This window comes from Mus pahari, chromosome 12 (assembly GCF_900095145.1).
Source record: "Mus pahari chromosome 12, PAHARI_EIJ_v1.1, whole genome shotgun sequence".
In the NCBI taxonomy this organism is placed as follows: Eukaryota; Metazoa; Chordata; class Mammalia; order Rodentia; family Muridae; genus Mus; species Mus pahari.
Window position 1 is genome coordinate 49,563,749 of NC_034601.1, and position 8,928 is coordinate 49,572,676.

General features: G+C 41.9%; 1 protein-coding gene and 1 pseudogene across 4 annotated transcripts in view; both read right to left on the reverse strand.

Annotated features, from left to right (window-relative positions):
• Nxpe3 (neurexophilin and PC-esterase domain family member 3) overlaps nucleotides 1–8,928 on the reverse strand; it is a 57,102-nt gene that overhangs the window by 42,919 nt on the left and 5,255 nt on the right. The gene's annotated exons all lie outside the window — the stretch shown is intronic.
• Nucleotides 2,325–5,106, reverse strand: LOC110329969 (annotated as a pseudogene).

The window sequence follows — 8,928 nt, forward strand, 5'->3', positions numbered from 1 at the left end:
TTTTTATCGTGGTAGAGAGAGAGAGAGAGAGAGAAAGAAAGAAAGAAAGAAAGAAAGAAAGAAAGAAAGAAAGAAAGAAAGAAAGAAAGAAAGAAAGAAAGAAAGGAAATCCACCAAGATGATATTTCAGTTCTTAACATCTATCTATGCAATGGCTCCCAGGTTCATAAAGGAAACATTGAAGTTTAAATCACACATCGACCCTCACACATTGATTGTAGAAGACTTCAAAGCCCGACTCTTGCCAAAGGAGCTAACAGATTCGAGGAACCAAATGGACCTAACAGATATCAACAGAATATTTCACCCAAATACAAAAAGTAAAATACCTTCTTCTCAGCACCTCACCAAACATTCTCTAAAATTGACCATATACTCAGTCACAAAGCAAGTGTCAACAGATACAAAAATATTAAATAACCCCCTGCATCCTATCGGATCGCCTCGGATTAAAGCCGGAATTCAACAACAAAAAGCTTCAGGGAAACTTAACAACTCTCTCCTGCAAGATTCCTTGCGACGTCAAACCCAGGATCTCTGGTGACTCATCTCTTCTGCCTCCAATTTTGGTTCTGTTCTCCACTTCTATTTTCTCCAGTGTTCTTTCCTTTCTTCCGCTCTTTGTTTTCTACAGTGCTCAATGTGTAAGAGCCCTCTCTGAGATGTCATTTTCTCCCCTGGGTACCCAGGTTACAGGCAAGAAGTATGGTGACCTTTTAGTGAAGTTTGAGCAATGGAGATGTTGCCATTCAGCCAGAGTCACCTTGACTTTCATTATCTGCTCAGTCTGAACCCCTTCCCATCCACTCTCCCCTTTATTTCCCAGAATTCCCCATTCTTGGCTTCCATTTTGGTTACCCGTCTTTAAGCTGTTCCTCTTCTCTTATATTTTTCCATGTTCTTCTGAAATTTTTTTTTAATTTTAAAATCATTTAATATGCACAGTGAAAAACTAGAATATAACAGCATTTCACATTTTTTAAAACAAAAATAACACCTTCTAAATTATTTAACATAAGGCAGAGATCCACAATCTTTTATCTGAAACTCTTAAGTCTAGATGTTTCAGAATGAGAAAATTTCAGATTTTTAGAAAGGTAATTCATACTACATCAACCCTCAAAAGAGTCTGTGGCAGCACATCCCAGTAATCAAACACATTAATATTTATGCAGCAAAATCAATGAATATTCACACTAAATGGGATAAGCAGAACCAGTGTCAGATCAGAATAGATCCAGAAGCAAATGAATTTTGTTATCAAGCTTATGAAAATCTTGTTTTCAGAACTTTTTGGATTTTGAGACTATAATTACAGATAAAGGAATGCTGACCTTCTGAAACTTGTAATGACAAGACATAAAAGGTTGTTTAAACAAGTGACCCATTTTTACAAATGCAAAAATAATACAACCTTCAAATACACTATGAATTAACAGGCATCTTCTCTTTGATATTATTAAATGTACACCTTAAATACATATACATATAGCACACAATTCATTATGGTCAGCTGATATCAAAGGCACATATGTCCAATCCCTTACATAAGAAAAGGACTCTATTAAATGTGCAATTAAAGATGGGATTCATCTGGGGCTGGAGAGATGGCTTAGCAGTTAAGAGCACTGACTGCTCTTCTGAAAGTCCTGAGTTCAAATCTCAGCAACCACTTGGTGGCTCACAACCATCTGTAATGAGATCTGATGCCCTCTTCTGGTGCATCTGAAGACAGCTACAGTGTACCTACATAATAAGTAAACCTTTCAAAAAAAAAAAAAAAAAAAAAGATGCGATTAATCTAACTCCATGTGATGCCGAGAAGAGAACTTGCTGAGAGCAATACAAGGAGGCGGGGCTTAGTCTTCAGGAAGTGCAGTTTTATTCTGACCAGTCTCTTCCACAGAAACTCCATAGATAAACTTTACTTAAAGTGAGCACTGGGTGGATTTTTCATCTCTGTATACTAATACCATGTTCCTTTAGAAGATTATCTTTTTCATCAGCTAAACTAATCATATTTTTCCAATTTTATAAGATAAACAGGTCAGTAATGGTCTCCCTAATTAGTTGCGGTGTTAAAAAGAATAATTAATTTCACTAATTTGTTATAAAATCCTATCTGTTCAGAGATCACAATTATTTTAAAAACACGAACCAAACAAACAAAACAGCAAGCAACTGTGCTTGGAACGTCATTCTCAGTTTCTGATCACAGCCATCTCCTCCATGGACTGGTATGTGAAGAGTGGCTTCAGCAAGTAGAGATGACTCTGGGGTAAGTGCAGGAACAGCTTCGTGGGCTCCAGTGAACGAGTGTCGAGTCACTCTGCTGACCAACTCCAGTCAAGACTCATCATCCTTCTTCTGTGGTCCTCATTTGCATCATGAATAATAGTACTTAAATGGCCAAGACAGGTCAGATTTCCTTCTATCATTTGTGCTAACGCCTCTCTGTCAGAGGATGGTCACAGCCTGCTAATGTAGGAGACAGCCATACTGATACTGGAGGGGTTACTGCGCCTTCTAAACTGGATCCTACATGAGAGCAGGCAGAACTCTGTGTACAGGCAACTTTAAGGAGGTGCCAAATTTCTTCCTGCCTCTTTCCCTGCATAAACATGACAGTATTGTCAGCTTCTTCGATGTTACTGAGGGCCACTTCCACCTTGGGGAGTAGACCAATAATCTTCCGCTCACAGCCCAACAACTTGATCAGGTGACCAAACAGCTCCTTGAGAACACGGTCCTGACTCTGCACGGTGTGCACAATGATCCTCACCATCTCTGTGCTGTCATTGCAAGAGTGACCAGTAGGTCTGTGCTTTAGCGGCTTATAGAGATCATGGAGTGACCAGTAGGTCTGTGCTTTAGCGGCTTATAGAGATCAATGGGCACGTAGTTCCAGAGATTCCATCGAGTCTCCCTGGCGTCTTCCCTAGGGGCTCTTGTACAGCTCCATGATTTCAGCGTGCAAAGACATAATGTGATCCTCAAGGTACCCAATGACACCGACCTCGGAAGAGCCAATGGCCTTTGCTTCCATTTCTTCCCATGCTTTCAGCATTTTTTCTGTAAACGAGTCCCCAATTAAATGCTTTCTTTTATAAGTTGCCTTGTTCAGTATCCCATAAGTCCTCTGCTCACTATACCTCTCCAAGTCAAGCCAAACGCTTTTTCAAAAGAAACCCTCCAATTTAGCTTTGAGTTGCTGTGACGCTGAGGTCAAAGTATTCTTCATTTTTGTCAAGTTAGCATTATATCTAAGAAGACTTAACACTGCTGCTCTTTGTCCCTGAAAGAGCCTGCTGTAGTCTTCTTTTAGCCCAGATACACACACAGTGCACTGCTTCAGCCCATACTTTCCGCAACTGTATAGTTGGCAGCTGTATTTTGCTGTCTTGTACAATATAAGTAACATAATCAAATAAACTTCTGGAGGCAAATGGCCCTTCATATACAGTCTTACTTTTACCAAACAAATAAGCCATGTAGCTATCTAACTCCACCTAGAACACACTGAGGGGCTGGTTTCCATGGATCCAGAGAAATCCCTGCTTTTGACAGAACTTCCTGAGAACCTGCATTTATTCCTGATTGAGGCTCAGTTCGAGACTGTTGTAAATGAAGACTTCCATCACACAACAACAGAAAAGAAATGATTTTCGCAGAAGTCATACTTAGGATGTGCACTATCTTTACATTGAGAATGTGATCCATTAATACAAAACATCTTGGCTGCTTCAAAGTAAGATCAATGGGTCCCCCTCTCTGCTGTGGGTCCCAATTCAGCATCAGTTGTATCTACCTTTCCACTGGCTCTCCCATTAAACTACAAAGGCTATTTGGCTGAGGTAAATGGTTACTAAACCGAACTTCTCCGGTCGTCTCTTCACATGCAAATATACACTTTGGATCTTTCTTCTTAATCTTCTTATGCCAGGTAAATGGCTGCAGATACTGCAAAAAGGGCCTATATCCAGCAATACACTCAAACACCATGGTCCCAAGGTTCCAATAATAAACAGTGGCTGTGTACAGCTTATCTTCAAAGAGCTCTGGAGCCAAATACTGCAATGTTCCCACAGAAGATGTTCAGAGATTTCCTTGATTAACATCTTTGGTGTGGGGAGCCGTCCTCACAATCGCCATGGCAAGATGGTGCTGGCATCCGGTGTTCTAACTGATAAACAAGTGGTCTGCGCATGTGCCGGGTAAATTTCCATCCCTTGCGTCCTGCCTGTCCCATGGTGTCATCTGGGCTGATAGTGAGCAGCCAACCAGGGAGCTACACGTCCTAGGCAGAGAACATTTCCTATATAAGGGAGAGGGTTTTTCACCTCGGGGTCTCCGCTTTTGAGTAGCTTATGCATTGCCTCTCGAGATGCATTAAAGCTTTACTGCAGAAGGATCCTAAGGATGTGTCGCGTCGTTCTTGCTGGCGAGACGGTAGCGCGTCGCACTTTGGCATAACCCAAATCAATTATTTTATGTATTATCTTCCCACCAACATCTTGAAGAACTATATTTCCAGGTTTCAGATCTGATGTATAATTTTGTTTTCATGCAAATTTCAAATCCCAGATGCTATGTCACTAAAGAAAGTATCTGGATTTCTTTTTTTTTTTTTAAAGATTTATTTACTTATTATATGTAAGTACACTGTAGCTGTCTTCAGACACTCCAGAAGAGGGCGTCAGATCTTGTTAAGGATGGTTGTGAGCCACCATGTGGTTGCTAGGATTTGAACTCCGGACCTTCAGAAGAGCAGTCGGGTGCTCTTACCCACTGAGCCATCTCACCAGCCCCTGTATCTGGATTTCTTTAAGTCCACAACAATGTTCTGGTTTGTTGAGTAGCTTCCAGAGGTCCCCTCCAGAACATTCCTCCATTGCTAGAAGAGGCACATTGTTAATTAAAAAGTTCAACCCCTCAGGAACATCACAGGCCTTTACAACATTCGCATGGCTCAACTTTTTCATGATCTGGATTTCATGGCACCATCGCTCTCTGTTTTTGGTACTTTAGCTCTAAGCCACAAGACTTAATTGCTTTTTTGAGAGCAAGTTCCCTGGCTGGTACAGCTGGTGCTGGCCGCACCCACATCTCCCTGGCTGCCCATGCCCAGCCTGGCTGCAGCCCCCCACCCCTGGGGGGCGGGGGGTGCTCCATGGGGCAGGCGCACCAGCCACCTCCTCTTCTGAATTTTTATTCTTGGCTCCTAGCCAGAGACTCCCCAGCAGGTCCTACTCAGGCTCTTACTAATTAGGAGTGCAGAAGGATCAAGATGTTTTCGACTTAAGGATTTTCCCGTTTCAGGTTCCCACCCAGTACAAGTAAATAGTCTGAGGATCAATTTGTTTATCCTTATGAGTCACTCTTACCTCCTTCCACCATGGAAGAGGACTGGAAATTCTTTTTAAGGGTCTAGAGAGATGACTCCGAGGTTAAGAGCACTGCCTGCTTTTTCAGATGACCCAGATATGATTCCCGACACTCAAGTGGTGGCTTAGAACTCTGTAACTCCAGTCCCAGGGGGTCTCACACACCCTCTTCTGGCCTCTCCAGGCACCATCCACACACACGATGTACAAACACAGACATGCAGGCAAAACATCCATATCAGCATAAAATAAAAAAATTCTAAATATGTGTGTCTCTGTTTTAATGCTATTTCTGTCTGTGATGTCTAATCCTGGTGGTCACCTTGACTACCTCTGGAATCAATTAAAACCCAATGGGCTGAGCACATCTGTGAGGCATGTTCTTGAGTGGATCATTTGAGGTAGGAAAACCCACCCTAAATTTGGAGCATTTACTGTCAGGAGGCCCATACCAAATGTGGGTCATACTTTCTGGTGGCAGCCTACATAAAAGAACTTGGAAGAAGGAAGCTTTTGGGTTTTGCCTGCTTGCTCTCAATCTCCTGCTGCTCAGGTACTCCTTAGCTGGTTTTGGAAGGCGCTTCTTTAGGATTCCAATGTAGGCTGAGACACCCAGCTGAGATATGAGCTAAGCAACTACTGACTGGGCTCTTGGCCTTTCGGTTGGGAGATAGCCATTGTTAGACTACACAGACCACAGCCTATAAAACACTCTAATAAGTCTCCACATATGTATGCATGGATGTGTGTGTGTGTGTGTGTTTACGTGTATGGATACACCTGTGCCACAGTGAGCATATGGAAGTCAGAGGACAACTAGTGGAAGCCAGTTCTCTTCTTCAACAATGTCTACTCTGGGAACTAAACATCCATCAATTGGATGTTAAATAACTATGGCATGGCTCTGCAATGAAGCAAAATAGAGCCATGAAGCTCATGTCACAGAGCAGATGTGGTTCAGGGAAAATGAAATACAAAATAACACTTAAAAAAAGCACACTAAATTTTAGTAATAGAGAACTGGAATGAGGAAGGGCAACATAAGAACTCTACTCCCAGTTGATTATTTTTTCTATAATTCCAAAGCTATGTTAAAACTAAAGCTAATAAATATTTAAAGGCTATATAGAATACTTTTCCAGATCTACCAAAAGTGAACACATTTATCACCAACAAATCTGAGCCACAAGAAATGTCAAAGGCAGTCAAAAAGAAACTGTTAAAAGACTGAAATACAGATCCACAAACAAGATGAATGCTATTAAAAAGGAAAATTGTGCTAAATACATCATAGTAGGTTTTATTATCCCTAAGGACAACATTAAACCAAAATTTAAACAATAGGGGGTATATAACATGCAGAGGTAAAGTACGTATCAACAGTACAAAAATCAGAGGAGAAATGAAAATCAACTGTGACACAATGCTTATTCTACAGGAGGAGGAATACCATTTGACCACAGAGTGTGATTTTAAATATATATTGTAAGCCCTAAAACAATCACTAAAATAACAGGCTTACTGCTAAGAAGTTCACAAAACAATAAAATGGATTAAAATAATTTCTCAATATGAAACAAAGCATAAAAAGGAAGAGAATAAGATGAAAATGAACAACAAAATGGCGGAACCATAATACATCCTCTCAAAAAAATACATTAAATATAAAGAGTTTAAACATCCCAACTAAAAAGCAGAGGTTGATGGAGCATGGTGGTTCACATCTGTAATCCCAGCATTTGGGAGCCTGGGCCACAAAGACTGCCAGGAGCTTGAAGCCATGTTGGCTGTATAGTGAATGTTGTGAAAGTTTGGACTGTAGAGTGTGATTCTAGCCAAGAATGGAAATTATGACCCAGCTAACCAGCTGGGGTCTGCCTGTAACTAGGGGGAGGCAGCTTAGGTTGTGGCTAAGTGGGGGAGGGGGGAGACCTCCCATTTCCTTTCTTTTCAGAACATTCACAAGCTCTACCAGTCATTATTACTATATCACACAAGTATGATAATTACTTATGATTGTAAGAATCCAATATAGATGGATCTTGAAGACCTGATGCGAACAGAAGCGACCCAGTCATAAAATATCCTATGATCCCATTGTGTGCGGCATCTAGGCTCATCAAATCCATAGAGGCAGAAAATTGATAATTACATGACAGAGGCTGAGGGGGAAGAAGGAATGGGTAACTGCTTAACAGATCCAGAATTTCATTCTGGGAGGACAAAAATGAAGTTCCAGAGACAGACAGTAGAGCAGCTGTACAATGTGAATGTGCTTCATCCCACTTTGACTGACTGGAGTCGGGGAGATGGCTCTTGCCATACAAAGTTGAGAACCTAAATTTGAATCCCCAGAACAGGAACATAGCCAGATAAATAGCAGGTGTCTGTAATCCCAGCAATCCTGCAGTGAGATGGAGGTGGAGACAAGAGACTCCTCCTCGGGAGATCATAGACCTGCTAGGCTGGTGTACATAGACAATGAAGTACAGCAAAGAGGCCCTGACGCAAACAAAGTGGAAGATGAGGATCAATATCCAATAGTGTCCTCTAACATCAGCATGCATGCTGTGGCAAGCAGCATTCACACTCAACACACACACACACACACAGAGAGAGAGAGAGAGAGAGAGAGAGAGAGAGAGAGAGAGAGAGAGATTTATTAAGAATAAAAAGGTGCTGTACGTTCCATTATGTTATCACGATACTTAGCTATATACCTATAACTCGGATAGAAAGCACTGTCCATACAGTGCTGACCCTGCCGTTTCTACATCAAAACATGGGAACAGTGTAAGCAAACAAAAGGAATCAACTCCTAAACATGATGCTCTAATCTTGAACAGAATCAAGATTCTTCGTGTACTTACAAAGAAAACCTAAAGGACTTTGTGTCCATTTCACAGTAAGAGTAGGTGTCTTGTTCCACAGCATAAAGCAATTTCCAGCTGATGAAAGGAAAAAAGCCTACGTATGGGGCTTAGTCTCTAGAAACTCTTGTGTGATAACCTGAGTAAGCAAAGAAGTGCCTTGCTTGGTTAGGACTTGCCTTGTAAAAAGCACCCCAAGCAACAAAAGAAAAGGGCTATCTTTTCTGGAGAAACTGCTCCACAAATTTGATCCTATGTGTGTCCAGCAGAGGGAGCTGGGAAGAGGGGGCGTCTCAGTGTCTCTGTGAGGGGATCAGGAAGACATGGTCTCTCTGTATGCAAAACAAACTTAGAAGAGACAGTTCCTCCACTGCAACTGTCCTTGAGCTAGTGGCCAGGCCACACGGTCCCCTCCTTCAGGAAGCCAATCTAAAGCAGCCATCAAGTAACCACTCTCCTTGCTCCCCACGGGAAAAGAAGGGTTTCTGATGGTGTGGCTTTTGTCCTGAAGGCCCCACCAACGCCACCCCAGTGTCAGGTGCAAGGAGGGGTTAGAGCAGTTCCCTGTGACCGAGGCCTTAGAAACTGTGGTTTCAGGGTATGGAATGTCAAGCTAACCAACAGGGGTCTGCCTGTAACTAGGGGGGAGGCAGCTTAGGTTCTGGCTAAGCTGG